The 10,432-nt window shown below is 39.9% G+C and overlaps 1 pseudogene; it reads right to left on the bottom strand.

Moving 5' to 3' along the window:
- Positions 1 to 7,214: 7,214 nt before the first annotated feature.
- Positions 7,215 to 10,223, bottom strand: LOC125295146 (annotated as a pseudogene).
- Between the last annotated feature and the right edge of the window lie 209 nt (positions 10,224 to 10,432).

The raw sequence follows: 10,432 nt of genomic DNA, 5'->3' as shown, positions 1-10,432 counted from the left end.
AAGGTGGTTGGCATAGCCAGCTATGAAGTCGGTTTTGTTGACTGCGGATTGACAGTTCCACAAGCCCATGGAGAAGGAGGTTTCTGTCGGGTGAGGACCGTTTAAGTTCCTGGAGGTGAAGGGGATTTCTGCCTTTGACATTTCTGCCCCTTTGGCATGATGCCGTTTTCTGCAATGGCCGGTGATAACAGATATGGTGGAACGGCTACATGCATTTGGTTTGTTTCTGCCATTTATTAGTAATGATTTACATAGTTTGTTTACTACTTAGTATTTACCTGAGCATTCCAGTATTGTGCAATATAGCATACAGAAGGTGAGGGACATTTTGGGGGAAAAGAAGTGGTGCATTTTATCATTCAAACATGCGACTTTTCATGAAAATTCTATAATCCAAGATGGCCGCCACCATATGACGTCATAATATGCAAATTAGATATAAACATTTAATCCCTACATAAACTTTGGGTCATCCTTAATATTTCTCTAATTTACAGAAAGTCTCTATCTCTTATCACTTTTAAGATATAGCCTTTTGAAATGAAGATGTCAAAATCGAACGTTTCGAAAAAAAACCTCTGGCGCCTAAAGGGTTAACCCTTTACCCGCCAAAGTCGCAAAATTGCGACAAACGTGACTAAACGTGATTAAAACAGACGATAGATCCATGTACGGTGACAAATCTCATTTGTACTCTCCACCACTAGTTGGCAGACACCCAGAGCTTCGATTCAAGCTCAACCTTTTTCAAAATGTTCAGGAAGCACAGGAGAAACACGAGAAACACCACGAAGAAGACGTGCATTTCCTCCATAACGCTGAAGCGATCGCGGGACATAGTTTTGCACAAATTGAAGCAGAAATACACCAAATGTTGAAAAAAAAAAAATTCGTGGTGATGAAGTCTCGGGTCCTTTATTCATCTATTCTGATTCTAAAGGATAAAATCTGCATTTTGGAGGATATGATCGATCGTCTATTGGCAGTGATAGTCACGGAGCGTCTGTGAATGGGTGCGTATTGGCGTCTTTGCGACAGTGTTCACTAAGCATACCAGGCTTATTTCGACCCTCTGCCCAACATAGCTGTAGGTGCCAGTGGTAATAGTGATGATAAGTGTCCGTAATGGGCGTGGTATTACACGCCTATTACACCGATTACACGAAAACCCATAAGAAGGCGTGCATTTCCTCCATAACATGGAAGCAATGCAGGCCATAGTTTTGCACAAATTGAAGCAGAAATACACCAAATGTTGAAGAAAAAAGTTAACATGTGATGAAGTCTTGGGTCTGTTATTTACCTAGTCTGATTCTGAAGGAGAATATCTGCCTTTTGGAGAATATGAGCGATCGTCTAGTCACGCCGTCCAGTGAATGGAGGTCGCGTCTTTCGTCTTTCGACAGTGTTCACTAAGCATACCATACTTATGTCGACCCTCTGCCCAACGTAGCTGAAGGTGCCAGTGGTAAAGGTGGCGATAGTGTCCGTAATGGACGTAATAAAGACAGCAGGGGTAGTAAAAATAGGGCTCTGAAGAACTACAAAGTCACCATGATAGGAACTGATTTGACCAGGCTACTTTATTGTATAGTAGAATAAGGTTTGTGGTTATAGTAATAGTTTACTATTGTTGGTTTACATGTGACTGCTTTCCTGTTCAGGTGTTATGTGGGTGAAATGACAAAAAAGTAAGCAAAACTGCTCAAATATAATGTTCAACATCCAGTATTACTGAAATGTGCATAATTCGAGGTGGTTGTCATCCAGTGACGTCATAATATGCAAATTAGATGTGTACATTTACCCCCTTCATAAACTTTTGTTCATACTCAATGATTTTCACATTTACAGTAGGACTTTATCTCTGACCAGTTTCAAGCCATGGCCTTTTGAAATTTTGATGTAAAAATCGAATGATGTTTTTTTTAAAACCTGGCGCCTAAAGGGTTAAGTAACAGACTATTAACATCTCCTCCACGGAAGGGCTGTTTAACCAGTTCAATGCCGCAATATCTGAGAGTGGATACATTGTGAGATTGCTGTGGGATTGCTTCTTACATAATGTCCTATATGGAGGTGTGTCTCCCCACTTGTTTCATAGAAGGGCTGGGGCCCGAAACGTCACATGTGGTGATATAGCCTACCATTAAAAAAAGGAGCAGATTCTGGTGTGCGGACTCAACGTTGTGCCGACTGGTGTGTGGACTCCTGCCCAGCACCCAGTACTCATCGTTTTGGATGTGCGTGCTGCACCTTTGAACTCTAGTGTCTAGCCTATAACATCAGATAGATAGATATTTTATTGATCCCCAAGGGGAATTTCCCCTTGGAGATCAATAAAGTATCTATCTATCTATCAAATAAATTAATTGTCATCAGATGTTGTATGGTATGCACGTCCATACTGGCATATTTGCACGCACAACACTATTAAAGCGCATGCTATATCCAAAATGTTTGTAGAGGCGGAGCTTCCACCTGTAAGATATATGACAGAATCCTACACGTGAATTCATTTTTCAAGATAATTGATTGGTCAGTGGGCGGTAGCTTTACACGATTTGAGCTATAACTTAGCACATAACCTGCTCCCGACCAGGTTTGGTTGACAGCATAAGACACCATGGTGATACAGCGACACTGAAACAGAGCCACTTTCGTGTCACAGCATACCCTGGGTTTGAGCGCAACATACCTCGCTAACCCACTAATCGAGATTCGTAGTATAGCCCAGTGGTTTTCAAAGTGGGGGCCGGGGCCCGAAACGTCACATGTGGTGATATAGCCAGGGGGGCCTCAGCTAGTTAGAAGGAAAAATAAAAGCAACAAATAAATACATTTGAAAAATGTTAAATATACCTATTACTATGAGGGTTGTTATACAATGCCATTATAAGAATTTGTTGCATATCTGAACATTATATTTTCCATGATAATGACTGGAAATAATAGTAGAGTGATAGCTCTCATATAGCAGAAAGCCCCAAATGTAATTTTTACACACTGTACACCAGTGGTGGGTAGTAACGCGTTACAAGTAACGCAAATGAGTAAAAAAGTACTTTTTTCGGGTAACGAATACTTTCCACGTTCCTTTTTTAAGGCTGTAATTTTACTCTTACTTGGAAAGTAATATTTGAACTAGAATTGTACTCTTTACTCAATTACATTTCCCATTGGGCCTTCATTAAAATGAGTATTTCAATAGAAGTAGGCTACACATATCTTCGTTGACTGGAATACAAGCATACAGTTAGCGACCCTCCCTAGGTTGCAACATTGTTGCGATTACACAGCAGAGTAGACGAGTTGGCTGTTACGTTGGTACTGAGGACTAGAAAACGCCATGGATCGGGAGATGAACGCTAGTAGCCTACTACCAAAAGCAGCCCCACTCCCATGGTCAACGCCTGGCCCATCTGCAACACTGTTCCGTCCCCATGCGGGAAGGAAGGGGAGACAACCGTAGGTATAATGAAAGGAATGTGTCAGCCTAAGCATAACAATATCAGGCTTCAAAATGTTGAGGTAAATCATCATTATTTTCTATCAGTGGTTCTCGTGAGGTGCTACTTAGCGAGCTAGTCCTAGCTGTAGCAGCTATTCGACTGAAACAAAGGCTATTTCTTGACATAACTCAGGGGGTCTCCAAAAGCGGTGCCCGCTGGCACCATGTAGCCTAGCGGGATGCCTTTTCACGAGCCCACAGCGCACTTTCTAAAAATAGCCAACAAATTAAGCCTGCAGATCACGGCTCTAAAACATCCTCCATTGTGGATTTTTTAAATAGATATTTAATTGTAGACCATGCATCTGTAATATTGGCTATATTAGCTTGCTCATCTGGTGTAGCCAATGCAAGCATATCTCTGCAAAAGTTCTGTTGCTATTCCGTGTCCATACGGTTCATGCATGATTGTTCAAGGACTGAAAAAACAATTGCTTTAGGTCACGGGCCCTTTTCTCCTCCGTAGCCTACTGGTGTAGCAATAGCGCTGAAAATCTTGTGGCATACCAATAGGACCGGTCAGATCATGGAGAGATTTCAGATGTGCAATAAAAGGCGCCTTCATAAGTTAGAATGGTGTTGGTGATTGCTATTGAATGTCACAACCGAATTGTTCAATGAAATCAGAACTTAAACAACCTCTGAATTATGAATGGTGGGCATGCTATTTGTAATCTACATTATTAATTGCAATAAAGATGGCTTTTTTCGTTTAAAAAATTAGATCAGATTCCTCATGGAAACTTTGAATTGAACTAACTGAACAAAAACGGTCAGTGTTGCATATTGATATTGATGTATTGAAGAATCAGATGAAAATACAGTTGCAGTTACAGTACAATTATTGTATGGGATTTGTAGATTGCTTAACCAAAATGTAATAGTTGGTAACTTGTTCCAGCTATCATCTCCCTCTACCATTCTCTCTCTCTCTCTCTCTCTCTCTCTCTCTCCCTCCTTTGGTAGTTGTGTTTCAATTTGATTCCTTGAAATGCGCCACTGACTATCAAAATACAGATGCGCTGTTTGAAGTTGCAGTGCTTGCTTCTAAAGGGAATGACAGGTGTCATTCTGATTGGTTTAAAGCACCAGGCCTGGTTTTGCACCAGGCCACACGCTTGATAACAAACCACCCAGTGTGGACTGGACAAACCCCTAAATGTATTTAAGCTATCCGCGAAGTGACCATGTGTTTTAGATCACCAAAATAGGGCCTGTTATGTCTTTTCCACTGATCCAAGCACATCAATACAAAAATGAAAAGTAACTTGTAATTTGAGTAGTTTCATAACAAAGTACTTTTTTACTTTTACTCGAGTAGGTTTGTCCAATTGGAATATTTACTTTTACTCAAGTAGATTTTGAAGGAAGTAAATGTACTTGTACTTGAGTATAGATTTTCAGTACTCTACCCACCACTGCTGTACACACTTTATGCTATACATTTGCCGTAGTATTGTCGATGGGTTTAATAACACATCAAGGGGTTTTTTATAGTCTTTTTATTGGCTCTTAACACTTTGAGTGCCAAAAACGCAATATTGCGAAAATACACAATATTATTACGAAAATAGACACTCTAACTAATGTCCGATTTTGGGAACTCAATGATGAATAGAACTGAAATAGATGAAGATCGAAAATTCATGAAAACGCATCTGGACATTTTATCTGGAGATTTTATCATACCTCGGCTTTTGATGGTTGCCGTTTTGGGTCGAATCAGTGACGCATGCACGTCAGGTCAAAACCAGGCCATTTATTTTCGTGGGTTTATCACTAGGTGGCAGTCTCGCCAGGTCTCGCTAGGTCACTTCCTGGAAACTTTACAGGCAAATTTCATGAAAGATGCTATATCTCCATTTCTAGAAAAAAAAACAGGGATTTTGAACTTTGATCTAATTAATCATCTTCGTAAGTCGGTATATGGTTAAATGACTCATTACAGGGCGAATGAAGACGCTAGCGATTGTTGCAAACGTGTGTATAATGGCAGAGCTGGCGAAGAAGCAGCGAAAACTCTTGACGGAAGATGCAAAGAAAAGGAAAAGAGCTTCAGACGAGCGAGGGGGAGTTTCGTAGAGAAAAAGCATCAGGCTTGCCTGGTGTCCCTTTAACAGAATGCATATAGAGCATCAATTATTAAAAAAGAGTACAGCATATTCCAAGTGTTGGAGTTATTTACATGTATTAATTTAGGAAACCAAATCCAAAGAGACCTACATATGTCAATTACATTACAAGGGACATTGTCCCAAGAGCAACTTGGGGTTAAGTGCCTTACTCAAGGGCACAACGGTGGAAGCTGGGAATTGAACCCACAACTTTTCAGGTTGCTGCATGCTAGCCCAGCTCCTTAACCACTATGCTACCAGCTCCCACCTGTGTTAAATTGAACACTGTTAAAAAAACAACAGAAATATATTTGCCTTTTTACGGATTTCTTTTTACAGTGCAGAATGATAAAACAAAACGATACTATGGCTGGCTTCATAACACACACAAAGGCCATAGATGTCAAAAACATATAAATGTATAAAAGTAAAGTAAATGATTTAGAATGACAATAATACATGCTGTATAAGAAACTGAGGCAATTAACTTACACATACTACTAACACCTTTCATATTAGTTGTAAAAGTTGTTTTACAGCTTAATCTAAAGTGAGCATCTATGCTGTATTTAAAGGAACACACCATTTTTTTAAATTAGCTCATGTCATTTACCCCAGAGTTAGATAAGAGGATTCATACCCCTCTCTTCTCTGTGTGTGCAATGATCCAGTCAGACACTCCATAAATAAATAAATGATAACTGATAACATAAATAAATAAATGCTGTTTTCTCTTATAAATGGAGCATTAAGTCTTTATAATGCCTCTTTGCCAGCTCTTGTTTACAAGCCTTGTTTGTTTCAGCCAAATTGATCGCACACTATTAAAAAATAATATGCACTATATTAAGTTGTTATAAGCAGCTTCGGAACTGGAAGCATGTAATGACATGTTGCTTCACATTTCTGTTTGTAATTAAAAGGGAATTATGAGCCTGGTAGCAACCTAGATATCTGAATGGAATGTGTTTCAGTTTTTTTTCAGGCTCTGCATAATATGTGCATCATGTACATGCTTGGGAAAACAAATTATTGAAGACTCACCAATTCCATTCTACAAAGGCAAAGTAGCTGACTAGTCTTTATATTCTTGTCAATGTTTAATCACATTGATTGCAGCCTATGTTAAAGAGTGCCCTCTCAACAATCTGAGTTTAAAATGGTCAGTAGTGGGAACTGAATAACCTCACAAAGTCAACCTCCTGTAGCCTGGGTCTTTGTTGTTCTTATATGAAAAGGAGATAGAGAATCTGCCACTCTTTTTTGTCTCTCTTCGAGAACAGTGAAACACAGTTTGCAGTAAAGCTACTAAATGACTAAACGTTGGTCCCCCTCTGTCCTTTGGTGCCCTAGGCACAGTGTGTAATCTTGTGTGGTGGGAGCGGGGGCACTCCCATTCCCCTAGCCTAGCATAATTCTAGTTTTAGCAATAGCTAGCTATAGGCCCCAACCTGTGTGAGCTAATCCCGCGTCCAGTGAAACCACTTCTCTCACTGACTTACATTCCTCATTGAACCCTCACTGACATCAGATGTCAAGTGCAAGAGGCGGTGACGGCTAATGGTAGAAATACGAACGGGACAATTTCCTTTTTGATGGTTGTTTACTGTTTTTTTTTCTTCTTAATGCTAAAGGGCTTCTCCTTGTGGCCCTGTGTTTTGCCCCCCTATGTCTATGGTGTCACATCATAACTCTAAAAAGCTCAGAAAGTCTATGAGAGAGTCCTGTTACGCATTACACATCATAACTCTAAATAGCTCAGAAAGTCTATGAGAGAGTCCTGTTACGCATTACACATCATAACTCTAAATAGCTCAGAAAGTCTATGAAAGAGCTCTATTACACATTACACATCATAACTGTAAATAGCTCAGAAATTCTATGAGAGAGCCCTGTTACACATTAGGATTTGACAGTGAGACAGCCATAAACTCCTACAGAAATGTGCCTCCTCTGAGTCAGTGGTTGGCTGCAGGTCTTCATCAGTCTTCATGAATTTGCATCCGTGGTTGGCACACACGTGTATTCCTCTGAAGGAAATGCAAAGAAAACATGATTTAAATCACTTCAGAACTGTCTGGATCAGCAGACTGTTTTCATTATTTCCATTAATTACATCACAGGTTGGAGAGTAATTACAAGAGTTGCACAATTAAATTACTAAATAAATGTTACAGTTACAGTTATAGTTACAGTTACTGACAAAAAAATATGCAATTAAATTACAGACAGATTCTGTTGAAACACAACATTTTGTGAATCTGAATCACAAGACAGAATCACAAATTGTGGCAAGATACGGATAAGGATACACATGGATATGGATACGCAAGTTATGAACAAAATGTATTGAATTAGAAAAAACGCAAAGCTATCATGAACAAAACTAGATGTGGGGGGCTTGGGGGGCGTGGTCATACAATCCCTGTATAACCGCTATGCTAGCAGCGGTAATAATGAACACAAATAATAATAACAAACAGCCTTGGAAACTAGTTATGAAGTTATGAACAAAATGTATGGAATGAGAAAACTGTCTTTAATTTCTGGCACACTCACCTGAAGCTTCTGTGTTCTCTTGCAGAGAGGTCTGTGAGCCTCGACCTGAAACACCGTTCAGAACCATTTGACTCAAAACAGGGCAGGTGATTACAGTCATATCATTCAGGTAATAGCATGTACAAAACAGGGCAGGTGATTACAGTCATACCATTCAGGTAATAACATGTACAAAACAGGACAGGTGTTTACAGTCATACCATTCAGGTAACAGCATGTACAATACTACATGTTAATCATAAACAAGTGTTGTTGTCTTTTCTGGCACTGGGCTAAACTGCTGGTAAAATGGCCAGAGCTTTTTTGTGTGCATGAATTCTACATATAGTGTGTATCTGACTATTTTATAAGCAGATAAAAACATAAAACATCTCACAATATTGATTTCACTGTTGTGTCATGGCTATTTAACGACAGTGTCACATGATCATTCATTAGGCTAATTAGGCTATTATTAGTACTGTGTGTACTGTACATCACCACTGGAATTCAATATGAAAATGAACATTTAGTTTGGAATCAGCCTTGCAGAGCTCATATTTTACCATCTGTCAGAGTTAAATACCTAGAGGCTCATTGTATGAGCAGTTGTACTGTTCTGATGATACACAAATATCAACTGTACACACAATGAGCCTCTGGGGATTTCCAATCAGCACAATGCCATTGATTTGCCACAGTTTACCAGTTCAATAGCCAGGTCTGGACTTCATCAACACTTTAGCTGCATTGAATGTTTAATAATTAATTTAATTATGATTGTATTTGTATGATATGGATAACCTATGTGTCTCAGTCTTTAAGTGAAATCAGTAAGAGCTATTTCACCTGTGTGGGTCCTCCTCCATATGATAAAGGCAACGACTCCAGCAAGACACACTAACCCAGCAGCAATAAGCACGGAGGGCACAATGGATGTGGTGACTGAATCCCACTCATGATCTGCCCAGAGAGAGAGAGAGAGAGAGAGTCAGTTCTGTCTTCCAGAAGTATCCCGAGTACAGGAGTATGACAGACACAGACATCAAAACTAAACACAACTGTACACCTGATACTAAAACTACACACTACACTACAAAACATACATCCAACATTCCATATTTGTAAACCAATAATACCTAAACTGATGTCCAGCTTGTTGTCCAGACTGAGGTGTTCAGCTGTGCAGGTGTAGTGGTGATGCTGTAGTTCCTCTGCACTGACCTCCAGGCTCTTCCTCATCTGGTAATGTCTCATCTCCATTAGGTAGCAGCTCCCCCCCAGTGATCTGGTGGTCAGACACAGACTGGCCGTCTCTGAGCAGGGTCAGGTTGATGTGACGGGGGTAGAAACCAGTGGCCCGGCAGGTCACTTTGGCCCCTCCAGAGTCTGGGAGTGTCTTCTGGAGGAGCCTGACTCTGGGCTTCACTATGAAACATAGTCAAGTCAAGACAGGTTTTATTTAGCACATTTCAAACACAGGGGTCATTCAAAGAGCTTAAGAGTAATTGTAAATACAAGCATACAATGGTTAAAAGTGAAGTCCATAATAATGGAAAAAAATAATCATGATATGAGTCATCCTTAAAATGGATCACCGTTAAAGAAGAAAAATGCAATCCATACCCAATCTAAATATGTCCAGAGTGTGAGTATATATGTATATATATATATATATATATATATATATATATATCTTACTCTTTTTAAAAATACGATTCTTTTCTTTGGCCAAGTGTGTTTTCAGGCGTTCAATGCAGAGATCATGGTACCATGTATAAGCTATATGCACACCCCCAGGCCATGTATTGTCCATTGCTTCTGGCCACACCCAGTCAGTATGAAGGCTGTCATTTTGTGGATTGTAATAGCGGACATCTCCAGCCTCCCCGTTGAATGCGTCTTTGCTCAAGTAAATTCCTACGTCGTCATTTTCCTGTAACTGACATCCTGCAGCTCTCTGTAGAACATGAAAACCTCAGAAAGCACAAGAAGGACAGACGTTGAGACACTAAAATCCACATCAGTTTTGCATATAGTTACTGGAAGTAAGAAATGCAGTGAAATTATGTCTGGTGTCAGCCTATTTGTGCATTAATGGGGGGGGGGGGGTAAAAGGTGCAGTAGAAGAGGGGTTTAGTAGATTAAGTGGCAAGGGCTGCATAAGAAAGGTGGGGGAGGATTGGGATTGGGTGGGGGGCACCAACAAGGCTAGGCAATCAAGGACATGGGTAGATGGAGGAGAAATCAAAAATAATAAATAAAAAGT

The sequence above is a fragment of the Alosa alosa genome, chromosome 5 (assembly GCF_017589495.1).
Source record: "Alosa alosa isolate M-15738 ecotype Scorff River chromosome 5, AALO_Geno_1.1, whole genome shotgun sequence".
NCBI lineage: Eukaryota > Metazoa > Chordata > Actinopteri > Clupeiformes > Clupeidae > Alosa > Alosa alosa.
The sequence above is the reverse complement of the archived record's forward strand: the minus strand, read 5'-3'. Positions and strand labels throughout refer to the sequence as shown.